Source organism: Xiphophorus hellerii, chromosome 7, assembly GCF_003331165.1.
Source record: "Xiphophorus hellerii strain 12219 chromosome 7, Xiphophorus_hellerii-4.1, whole genome shotgun sequence".
NCBI classification, from domain to species: domain Eukaryota; kingdom Metazoa; phylum Chordata; class Actinopteri; order Cyprinodontiformes; family Poeciliidae; genus Xiphophorus; species Xiphophorus hellerii.
This window is the reverse complement of record NC_045678.1, coordinates 28,381,625-28,391,790: the sequence shown is the minus strand read 5'-3', so window position 1 is coordinate 28,391,790 and position 10,166 is coordinate 28,381,625.

The following is a 10,166-nucleotide window of genomic DNA, read 5'->3' as shown; positions in this document are numbered from 1 at the left end:
TATACTCTGAAAACATTTCTAAACACCACATATACCTTAATATACAATCTAAGACAGAAGCTAACATTTACGGCTTTCCTTATCTCCACTTTTTTTGGTTTCAGCCAATTAGCACCAAGGAAAATGAATCGAGCTCCTGGATTGGCCGCTTCCGATATGCCAGCCAACAGCGAGTCAAGTAGCATTACGCCTAGATATTTCAGTTAAAAAATGGTAGATATGCTCTACGAAGAAATCCATGAATAAGAAAATGATTAATTTCTCGTGAGGCGGAACCACAGGGCTCCATTCTCAGATCTCTGCTTTTCATATTTAAGTTACTGCGAACATTTTTAGACGTTAATTCGTCTAAACAAGGTTTAAGTTTTTCATCGATGTTGACAATAAATTTACAAGACTTTTGGTAGCCATATTTCTGCCTAAAAGCAAATTAATGTTGGTAAAAAATTGGGATTTGTTCACCAACAGACATCTTCAAATAACAGTATCACTCTATATGCTGATGACTGTTGGGCTTATTTCCATTCATTGCAGCAGCTTGGTGAAAGTGTCCAGCTTCTGTCTGGTCTTACTTTGACTACACTAGGAGATGAATGGATCTAAAATTGCAGAATTTCCATCATAAAACCTTTTGCTTGGACCTGACATCACCATCAGAACCTCCTGTATTGATCTTTCCTCCCTGGCCTCATATGAGAAAACCATTATCACAGATTTGGACGTGAAAATGGATCCTGCTCTAAAACCTGACAGTCATGTAAACAAAGTGGTCGATTCCTGCTTCTTGTCCAGTTGAGGCAGTTGTTAAAATAAAGCCTATTTAGTCTGAAAGCGCCCTGGAGAAAGTGGAAACATGCTTTTAACCTCTCGTCTTGATTACTTTACTTTATGAAATTAGTCCGGCTTATTTTGTCATGCCTGTTTCCTCGCATATCTTCTGGATTGTGAAACGTTTGACGGCGTTTTGATGCCGAGTTCAGAGATTTTCACCCATCCATCATCTGTTTTCTCTGACTCACTGGACCTGTGCCGTCCTTTTAATTGGCCAATTTAAAAGCTGTGGTAGATTTCCTGACTTCAGGGTGTGGTAAAGTCAAAACAAACTCCATCATCTTTGGTATAAGATCAGGTCTGTTTGACTCCAAGTGATGCTCCTGGGAGCCGTTAAACATTTTATCTCTTAGTTTGAACGTAGACGAACTCTGGATGCTGTTTACTGCCAGGATTAATGTTTTAGAGCCAGTTTCAGCCTGAATTACTGGGGATTTAATGCTGAACAGACAAGGGAGTTCTTTGTATCCTGAATTATTAGACTGACTCCTCTGAACTGTACACAGAAAAATGTGGATTACATTAAATCAGTTTCTATGTTTTATTTTTCCTTCAAACTTTATACAGTCTGTTTCCTGTCACTGGGTAAATAGAAAAAAGAAAGGATACATTTTTACCAAAAAATTCTGCAATTTTGAGATTAATCTCAGAAATTTTCTAGAAAAATTAAGGGCATTTCTGAGTTCAAAATGTCCAAAAGAATTGTGAGAAAAAAGTCCTACATTTTATGATTATCTCAGAAATGTTCTAGAAAAAAACCTCTCAGTTAAAATCTAAAGAAAATGTGAGAAAATACTGTGAAATTTTGAAATTCATCTCAGAAATTTCTTAGAAAAAACATGGACGATCCTGAGTTCAAAAAGTAAAAAAAATTAGCAGGAAAAAAACTCTGAAATTTTGAGATTAATGTGAGAAATTTTCCACAAAAAACTTTGAAATCACTGAGTTTGGATGCAAAAAAATAAAAAAATTCAGAAATGTTCTTGGAAAAACTCATAAAATCTCAGAGTCAAAAATTTTCAAGTTTTGAAACTCAGAAATTTCTAGAAAGATTTTTATTTTCTAGATGTCTGAGATTAATCTGAAAACTTCTAGGATTTTTACTGTAATTTCTTTTTCTATGTTTTTCCTGCCTCTTTCATTTTTCCACGGATCCTCCGAGCGTCTGTCGCCTTCCTTGCCGCGTCCCGCCGCCTCATCATCGCCTAATCACACGGATCAGTGGAGATTATCCAGAGACGAAGGTGGGAGAAAACAACAGGCTTTTGTTTCTGGACTTCCTGTTTGTTTCTCCACCACAATGGGCCGAACCTGCCGCCGATGATTTCCCCTTTCAGCCAGCAGCTAATTCAGCCATTTATATTTATGTATGCTAAACCCCCGTCACTCTGCCACTGAGACAATGGAAATCACGCTGAGATTTATGTTAATTTTCCAACAGAAAACATTAAGATAGAAAAAAGTTGGATGGGAAGTATTCACTGTAGTTTTTCATTTTGTGGAGAAATGGCTCCAACGTGTTGGTTTCCCCTCTGATGGTGAAAATGTCGCCATGCTGGGGGAATAACTGCAGCTCTGATTCAGGTTTATTTATCAATCAATCATCTTGATTGATAAATCATGTTGACTTGACTACAATGTAGCCAAGAATAAAGTCAACAATCTTCAGTTTATTAAACTAAATCTGAGTGTGGATTGTGCCTTTTTGACTTTTGGAGCTCGCATATTTATTTTAATTTTCTAGTCAATTTCTGAGATTAATTTTACATTTTCTGGGGCTTTTTGTTCTTTTGTTTTTTTAAATTTCAACTTTTGGAAGTGAGAAACTTTCTTGATGTTCCTAGAAAAACTTAGAGATTTGTTTCAAAATTTCTGAGACTTTCTTTAACTTTTTTTTTACTTTATTGCTTCTTTTGTGCAATTTCTGAGTTTAACCTAAAACAAATTTTGTTTCTTAATACAAATGTTCAACTTTAGGAAGTGAGAAACAACAGCAATGGGTGACAAAGCCGCTCCTCTCCGCCCACTAAGGGTTAAATTTCTGCTTCAAAACACAATCTGATTGGACACTGGAAAAGATAAATGTTGCGTTCAAGTTGTGCTAAAAGTAGTTAGCATGTTTAGCATACCAATGCTAACACGTAGCAGCAGCACAGACGACTTCAACATCTTTTTTAAGTGAAAATGTGGCTCATTTTGTCGATGTAAAGTTTCCGTTTGAATTTAAATGTGTTTATCTGGAGGAAGAATCCCAATCCTATCAAATATTGATCTATAAAAGGACAAATTATAAGCAGTTATCACCCCAACAGAAACCTGTGTGGGTGTGTGGAATAACCAGAGTCTCTTGGCAAACTTTTACATATGGTAACGAGTGACGCACAGAAAAATAAACGGCTTTGCTGATGAATAATCAAACTTTAGCGGAAACGCAGCAAAGCCAGTCGGATTAAACACTTTTAAACCTGATACTTTTGTTCCTCCTCTCTTCATCAAAGGAAGGCGTGGAGCAGCTGAGGAGCCTGGCTGTGAATGAAACACATTTCCACAGAGTCTGTTCTGACTGGGCCGCTTTCTAACGAGCTGAAGGTGTTGGCTGCGTTCACATTCCTCTGCAGGATGTCGACACCCAAAGGTTCACGTGTGGGAACGTTTTCACCATCAGCAGAGCCGAACTGAAACTGTTTCATCACTTCAGATTAATGTGATCCTCCTGCTTGGCATCCAGACAATCTAAACTTTCTGGTTTATGGTTCACATTTCTAATCTGACAATCATTATCCATATCAGATGTACTTCGGTTGGAGTTGATGAGGAATGAGCTACATTTAAACATCAAATATTCTTGGAAACCTCAGAGACTCTTCAACATCACATACAGCCAGTTTAGATGAACAAAAGAAGGGTATCCACAAAAATTTGAAATTTTTAGATGATTAAAAAATAGAAAAAAAACTAGAACTCTAAGTTTGAACAGTCAAAAATTCTCTAGAAAATAATCTGAAATTTTTAGATTAATAATTGAAATTTTTTAGAAAAAACAAGGAAATTTCTAAGTTTGAACAGTCAAAACTTTTGGAAAAAAGTTACAAATTTTGAGATTAATCACTGAACTTTTCTAGAAAATCAAGGACATTTCTGGGTTTCAATAGTTACGAACTTTTCTTTTAAAAAATCAGAAATTTTGAGGTTGATCACTGACATTTTCTAGAAAGAAACTTGTACATTTCTAATTTTCAAAAGTCCAAAATTTACTGGAAAAAAACCCAGAAATTTTTGAAATAATCTCAGAAACTTTCTAGAAAGACAAGGACATTTCTAAATTTGAAAAGACAAGAATATTCTAGAAAAAAAAAATTATATTAATCATTACAATTTTCTAGAAAAAACAACAAAAATTTCAAAGCTTGAAAAGTAAAAAAAAAATCTAGAAATAATGTTAAATCTTGAAATGTTCTAGAAAAAACAAGAACATTTCTGAGTTTGAAAAAGTTTTAAAAAAGAATTCTAGAAAATGTTTTTACATTTTCCCAAAAATTCACCAGAATCTTTAGTTAAATTTCTAATTTTTTGTTTTCATTTAGTGGGTAGAGAATCCAGAAATTGTACTCTACTTCATAATAAATAAAGTTACTCAAGTAAATGTAATTGAGTAAATAAATGTAAGTAGTTACTACCTAACTCTGGCTTTTAATGCTTCAAAATATTTACCTGGATGAATCTGCATCAACAGGGTGTGTTTATCAGGAGATTAACTGGGATTATTTGTACAGAAATAGATGAAAATATTAAAGGGCAAATAAAATATGAACCCAGGTTGAATGAGTTCAAAGGTGTTTTCCTGAATATACAGGAAATGTAATTTTTGTGTGATATTTGAGCTGATGACGAACGACTGGTCTGAGTCACTCTGCAGGAATCCGTGTGGGATTAGCTCCCTAAAGTAAAACAGCAACTTGATGGCTCATCTTGTTTACGCTCCCTCATGTTTCGGTGACGTGAGAGGAAATCAAAACTCCCGTGTTGAAACCAGGACTGAGACGTTTCTGTGCAGTTTGGTCCAGTCTTTGCTCATAAACACCAGGAACCAAAAGCTAAAACATCCAAACGGTTTCGGATCATGCAGCCGTTTATCTCTGATCAAAAGTTGTTCAAATGCAGAATGCATTATTTTCATGCCATAAAAACATGTGAGCAGATTTATACATCCAAACAGACAGGGGCGTGTCTACATTTTTTCTTAAGGGGGGCAAAATTTGTAGAAAGGTAGCATGTAGCCATCATGCTAATGTTAGCCTTATAGCTAAAATAGACATTTTAGCTCATTTTCAATGGTAGCCCACATGCTACCTACATATAGCTATTTTAGCTTTTACACTAATGTTTGTATACTGAATGGAGTCAGTGTTAGTCAACATGCTATTGAATGCATTTTAGCTAGCTTTGGCATTGTTACTAATTTTCAACATCAGATTGGAGTGTACTATAACCGTCATAGACTACAAATTGAAAACAATTGTTTAACACCTCCCTTTTCTCCTTTATGTTGCTGCGTTTCCTTCTTACTGTTCTTAAATATCACATACACCAATCTGCCAATTCATATAGGAATGGAAATCAGGGATTTTTCACCTCTGATACCGATACAGATAACTGATGTTTAGTATCGTCCAATACCGATACGATACAAAAAGCCAATGCTGAACTGACTTAAAATGTTTCTTTTTCTTTAAACACAGATCTCAATGTACTTAATCATAAATATATTTGATAGTCTGCACCAGTTCAACACGCTTAAATTTAGTTTAGTGAAGCATTTAAAAACAACACAACTTTAATTTGTTCAAATAAAATAAATAATGAAAAAAACTGAAACTAACGAAACCAAATAGGCTGACAAACCTTTAAAAAGTTTCAGAAAGTGCAATTAAGACTTCTAAACATAATGTGAAATAAATAATAAAGCATGACGTCACTAAGAGCAGAAAGCATAGAATTAGACAAACTAGATCTTCAGGACAATACTGCCATTCCGGCATAATCTCATGCATTTGCATGTAAATCTTAATTAATATGTAATTTCCAATTTTAAAAAAATAAACTTCAAACAATTAACCAACAACTAAATTATTAATGGTGGTTATAAAACAACAAAAGGAGCGTAACATTCAGAGGATTCAAACCGGGCCCAAACGGTTCTGAACAATGTTGAACTACAGACATACGGAGAGGTTAGGGGCCTGAGAACCCGAATCGTTCCCCAGGATAAACCCTTCAGCCTCGTCAAAATGAAAAAGCCATTAAAACCCCGCAGCGCTGCGTGCTCTGCTGCGCGAAGGCCAGGGAGATAAAACAGAAACATTGAACAGGGAGAACATCCTCCTCATCATCAAAGATCCGGGAGATGACGGACCACCGTGGGAAAGCTGAACGATTCGAGGCTCGGCTTGTTTTCTGTTTCCACCTCGGCCTCGCAGGCGTCTCCGTTTTTCCTGATGAACAGTCGGCAGGCGAACTCCGGCATCATGAAGACGGTTTTATTTTTCGGCTGGCGTCTCATAACGAGAGGGCTTTGAAGACAATGTGGTTAGAAATGACGGATATATCGCCTGTGGCTTTAATAGCTTAAATATTTGGTGCAGCTGGTGTGTTAGATGACGAAAAAAAAAAAAAAAAGGTTGGCGAGTACTTCTTGGTTTTGTGGTTTTCTGTTTTTTGGGGTGAATTTCTTTGTTTTACTGGGGACTCAAGTCAAATTTAAGTCACAAAAAACGTCTGATTTGATTTAAACTCTAAACACATGACATGAACTCTATGTCATTTCTCTAGAAAGTCCGGTTTGTTTCGGGAGGCGGGAATTCATAACACTCTGGCCGCCTCCCAAATCAGGAAGTTAGCTGTAGCGCAGGGCATCATGGGTAAATACAACCAAAACAAACATGTAAATCTAGCACTAGATTGGAGAAATGGCTCGTCGTCTTTTACCAAAGACAAAAAAAATATCCTAAAACAGCTAAAATCTGATGGCACTCTATTTTTGTTTACCTTTTGCCAAACGCTAGTCGCCATTTTGCATAACCGCCACCAGAGCTGTCAACTGCTAGTGTGGAAAAGAAAAATCTAGTTCACATCAGTTGGAAAGGCTAATAAATAGATTCATAAATACAAAAATGGCTACCAGTACATTAGTCAACTCAGTATGGAAAAATGTGTGTATGAACTCAGGTTAGTTAAAATGCTATGGTTAGCCTAAATGCTGTCACTAGCATGCAGGGTATCACTGGAATGTGTAGCATTTAGCATTGACCTATGCTAATATATTAGCTACACATTGCCTGATTTGTAGCTAACCTACATTAACCATACATTAACTTACATATTAGCTACATTTGGCCATATTAAGCATATTAGCCAAATTTAGCTAATAAAGTTTGCTGAATTTTATTATCTAATTAATATTAATATTAAGCATATTAATATGCTTAATATTAAGCATATTAGCCAAATTTAGCTAATATGCTTATTTTAGCTTAAGGCTAACTTATAATAAGTAATAAAACTAGCAAACCCACTTTAAAAACCAATTAAAACTTTATTAGACAAACAAAAGTCGCTATGAAATAAAATTAAATAAATAAAAACTGTTATTATCCTGCTTCTTGTTTGTCCAGAACATCCCACAGATGTTCGATTGGACTGTGAACAAATGCAGCCTGAGTTGATTCCCACACAAAGCCAAGAATCTGAGCATGCTAATCTAGCAGGCTAGGCCCAGAAGCTTAGCTGGCTGGCTAGCTGGTCGTTTGGCCGTCACAGCTATAATCTTACTGACTTTCTGGCTGAGCAGAGAGCTTTGGTGATGAACTGATTTGCAGGTCTGCAGAGGTGGAAGAGAGATGGCAGCCTGCTGGGTTCGTGTCTCTGCCTGGCCGTGTTTTGGCAGGACGTTGTCCTGACTCACTGGCAGCAGAGCTGGTTGCGCAGGCTAGCTGCCTGGACGTAGCGGCCAAAAAAAACAAGAGTGACTCACTGGCTTAAGGATAATTTGGCCCTAAGCACTGATAGGGAACATGATCCTGTAATCAGTGTGTCCATATTACATCAGGGAGAGAGCTAACATGGAGACAGCAGATCAAACTTGACTGCAATTACTGCAGCTCTGCATTAGCTGTTAATGTTGCTACAATATACAGAAACTCTGTTATGAATCCTGCTTTACTTTCATACCAAATCCAAACAGAACTAAAGATTGTTGTCCTCTTGTATGAGCAAAATGCAAATATTTAAAACTGTAAGAGCTGTAAGAATTTATCTATATCTGAAGATAACATCAACTCTTTAAAATCTTATGAGCTTTTAGTTCAGGGGTGTCCAGACTTTTTGTTTTTGTTACGTGAGCCAACATTATCAACTCAAAGGTGCTGATAATCCAACATTTTATTTTTTTCAACTAAAACAGTTTTGTTGAGAATTTGGTTCCTCCTCAACAATAAACATAACATATTTTAATTAAAACAAAGAAAATAGTATTTTTTTTTCTGTAAGAAAGGAATGTGCGAATCATTGAAGATACAAAACCTCAAAATGTTTCACGTTTTCTTTATTTAAATAAAGATAACCACATTACTCATTTATTTTGGGCTCGACTGAAGGAAACTGAAAAACATTTAGTCTTTTCTCAGCAATAAACACTTAATCTTTATTTTAATAAGTTATAATAGTTTTGTCCTAATTGAATAAAAAAGTTTCCATCTGCATCAAACACCTGAACTGGTGAGGCGAACTTGGTTTGTACAAAAACATCCCAGTGACCCTGGGATGGCCCTCCAGCCACACTTTGGACACCCCTGGGTTAGCTTCATTAGAAAATTGAAATGAAAGGATCCCAGATGAGAACTTTGGTACAGAATAAAAGAAAAAGCGTAAGTCAGTCACTGAAAGCTGGTGCCAATAAACACCAAAAGCAAATTTTCCAGAGTTTTGGGTCAATTCAAAAATAATTACCTACTTAATTATGTACATATAAATACCTTCATTATATTCTTCTGTACATTCAATTTATACACTGAAACATATTTTTTTTTAACATGTCCTGACATCAGAATAGTAAAAATCAATCCAATATGGCGAATGAAACAGCAGATTGTAAAGTGTTAAGATGCTAACATGAATTATACAGTTGAACTGGTGACACTATCTAAGTTTGCTTCAGACAGCAAACTTTATTAAATCCAACTGGTGTTCAGATTTTTAAAACAAAGCCTGGTTGTCAGGGGTAACCGTCACTCGCGGAAAACCGAGACTTTCTAACGTCTTGCAGCAGCTAGCATTCGCTACAGGAAGATGTATTAGATTAAACTATTTAATTAACTCAACTGCTCCGGGACTACAGGAGGAACTTAGCTTCAGCTAAATTTGGTTCAAAGCATCTTTTATTAATGTTTTTTGTTTTGCACATTGCTCCTGTTTTAAACTATCTAATGCATTCTCCAAACTAGGATTAGCTAGCTAGTGCTAGCTAGGAGTTAGCAACCTTTACAAACCTATGAGTCATTTTTTCTTATGTCCAGCTAAACATTTGTTTAGAACCACAAAATTGCCACATTCCTTTGAAAAATACACCTAGTATATATATTTTAGGTGCAATAAATTAGCTTTTTATAGAAAACTGCGTCCAAACACGTAGATTATCAATAAACAAATTACTTCATAAGGACAAATATTCCTTACATTATTATCATTCTATGCATATATTGCAGGAAAAACAGCTAAAGCTGCCATTTTTGAAAGTGCCGTTATATTTTAAAACATCCGTGTTCTTTAGCGTCATTTGGGCTAAAATGTGTTAGCATCGTTGCTAACGCCTTTGCTGCTGCTGCAATGTTTCACATTAAGTTCCCATCTCCTTCAGGCGTATTAGGGTCTGGCAACTTCTCACGCAAATATCTGTTTTTTAAATTTTACAAGAAAATTGTTAATTCTCATTAGTTATAGTAACATATCAGTAATTAGCAACAGGCTGTAATGAATGAGGCTGCATTATGCATGTTATTAAAAGCTGAACCATAAAAAGAGAGTAATAAGGCAGTAATAATCTGTAATAAGTGGTAACAAATTGTAAAAAGACAGTAATAAGACGTTATTTTTCAAATTCACGAAGCACTCACAGACAGCGTGTCCATAGGAAAAACATTTTATTGAAAAACATTTTCAGTTTGTAACAGACTGGTGGAATGTGTGTCATTTATCCTCTTTGAAATTAATTTAAAATTCTGAATTTCAAAATGTCTTTTTTTTTCTTTTTTAATCTTCGTCACAATCTGGGCCATCTGACA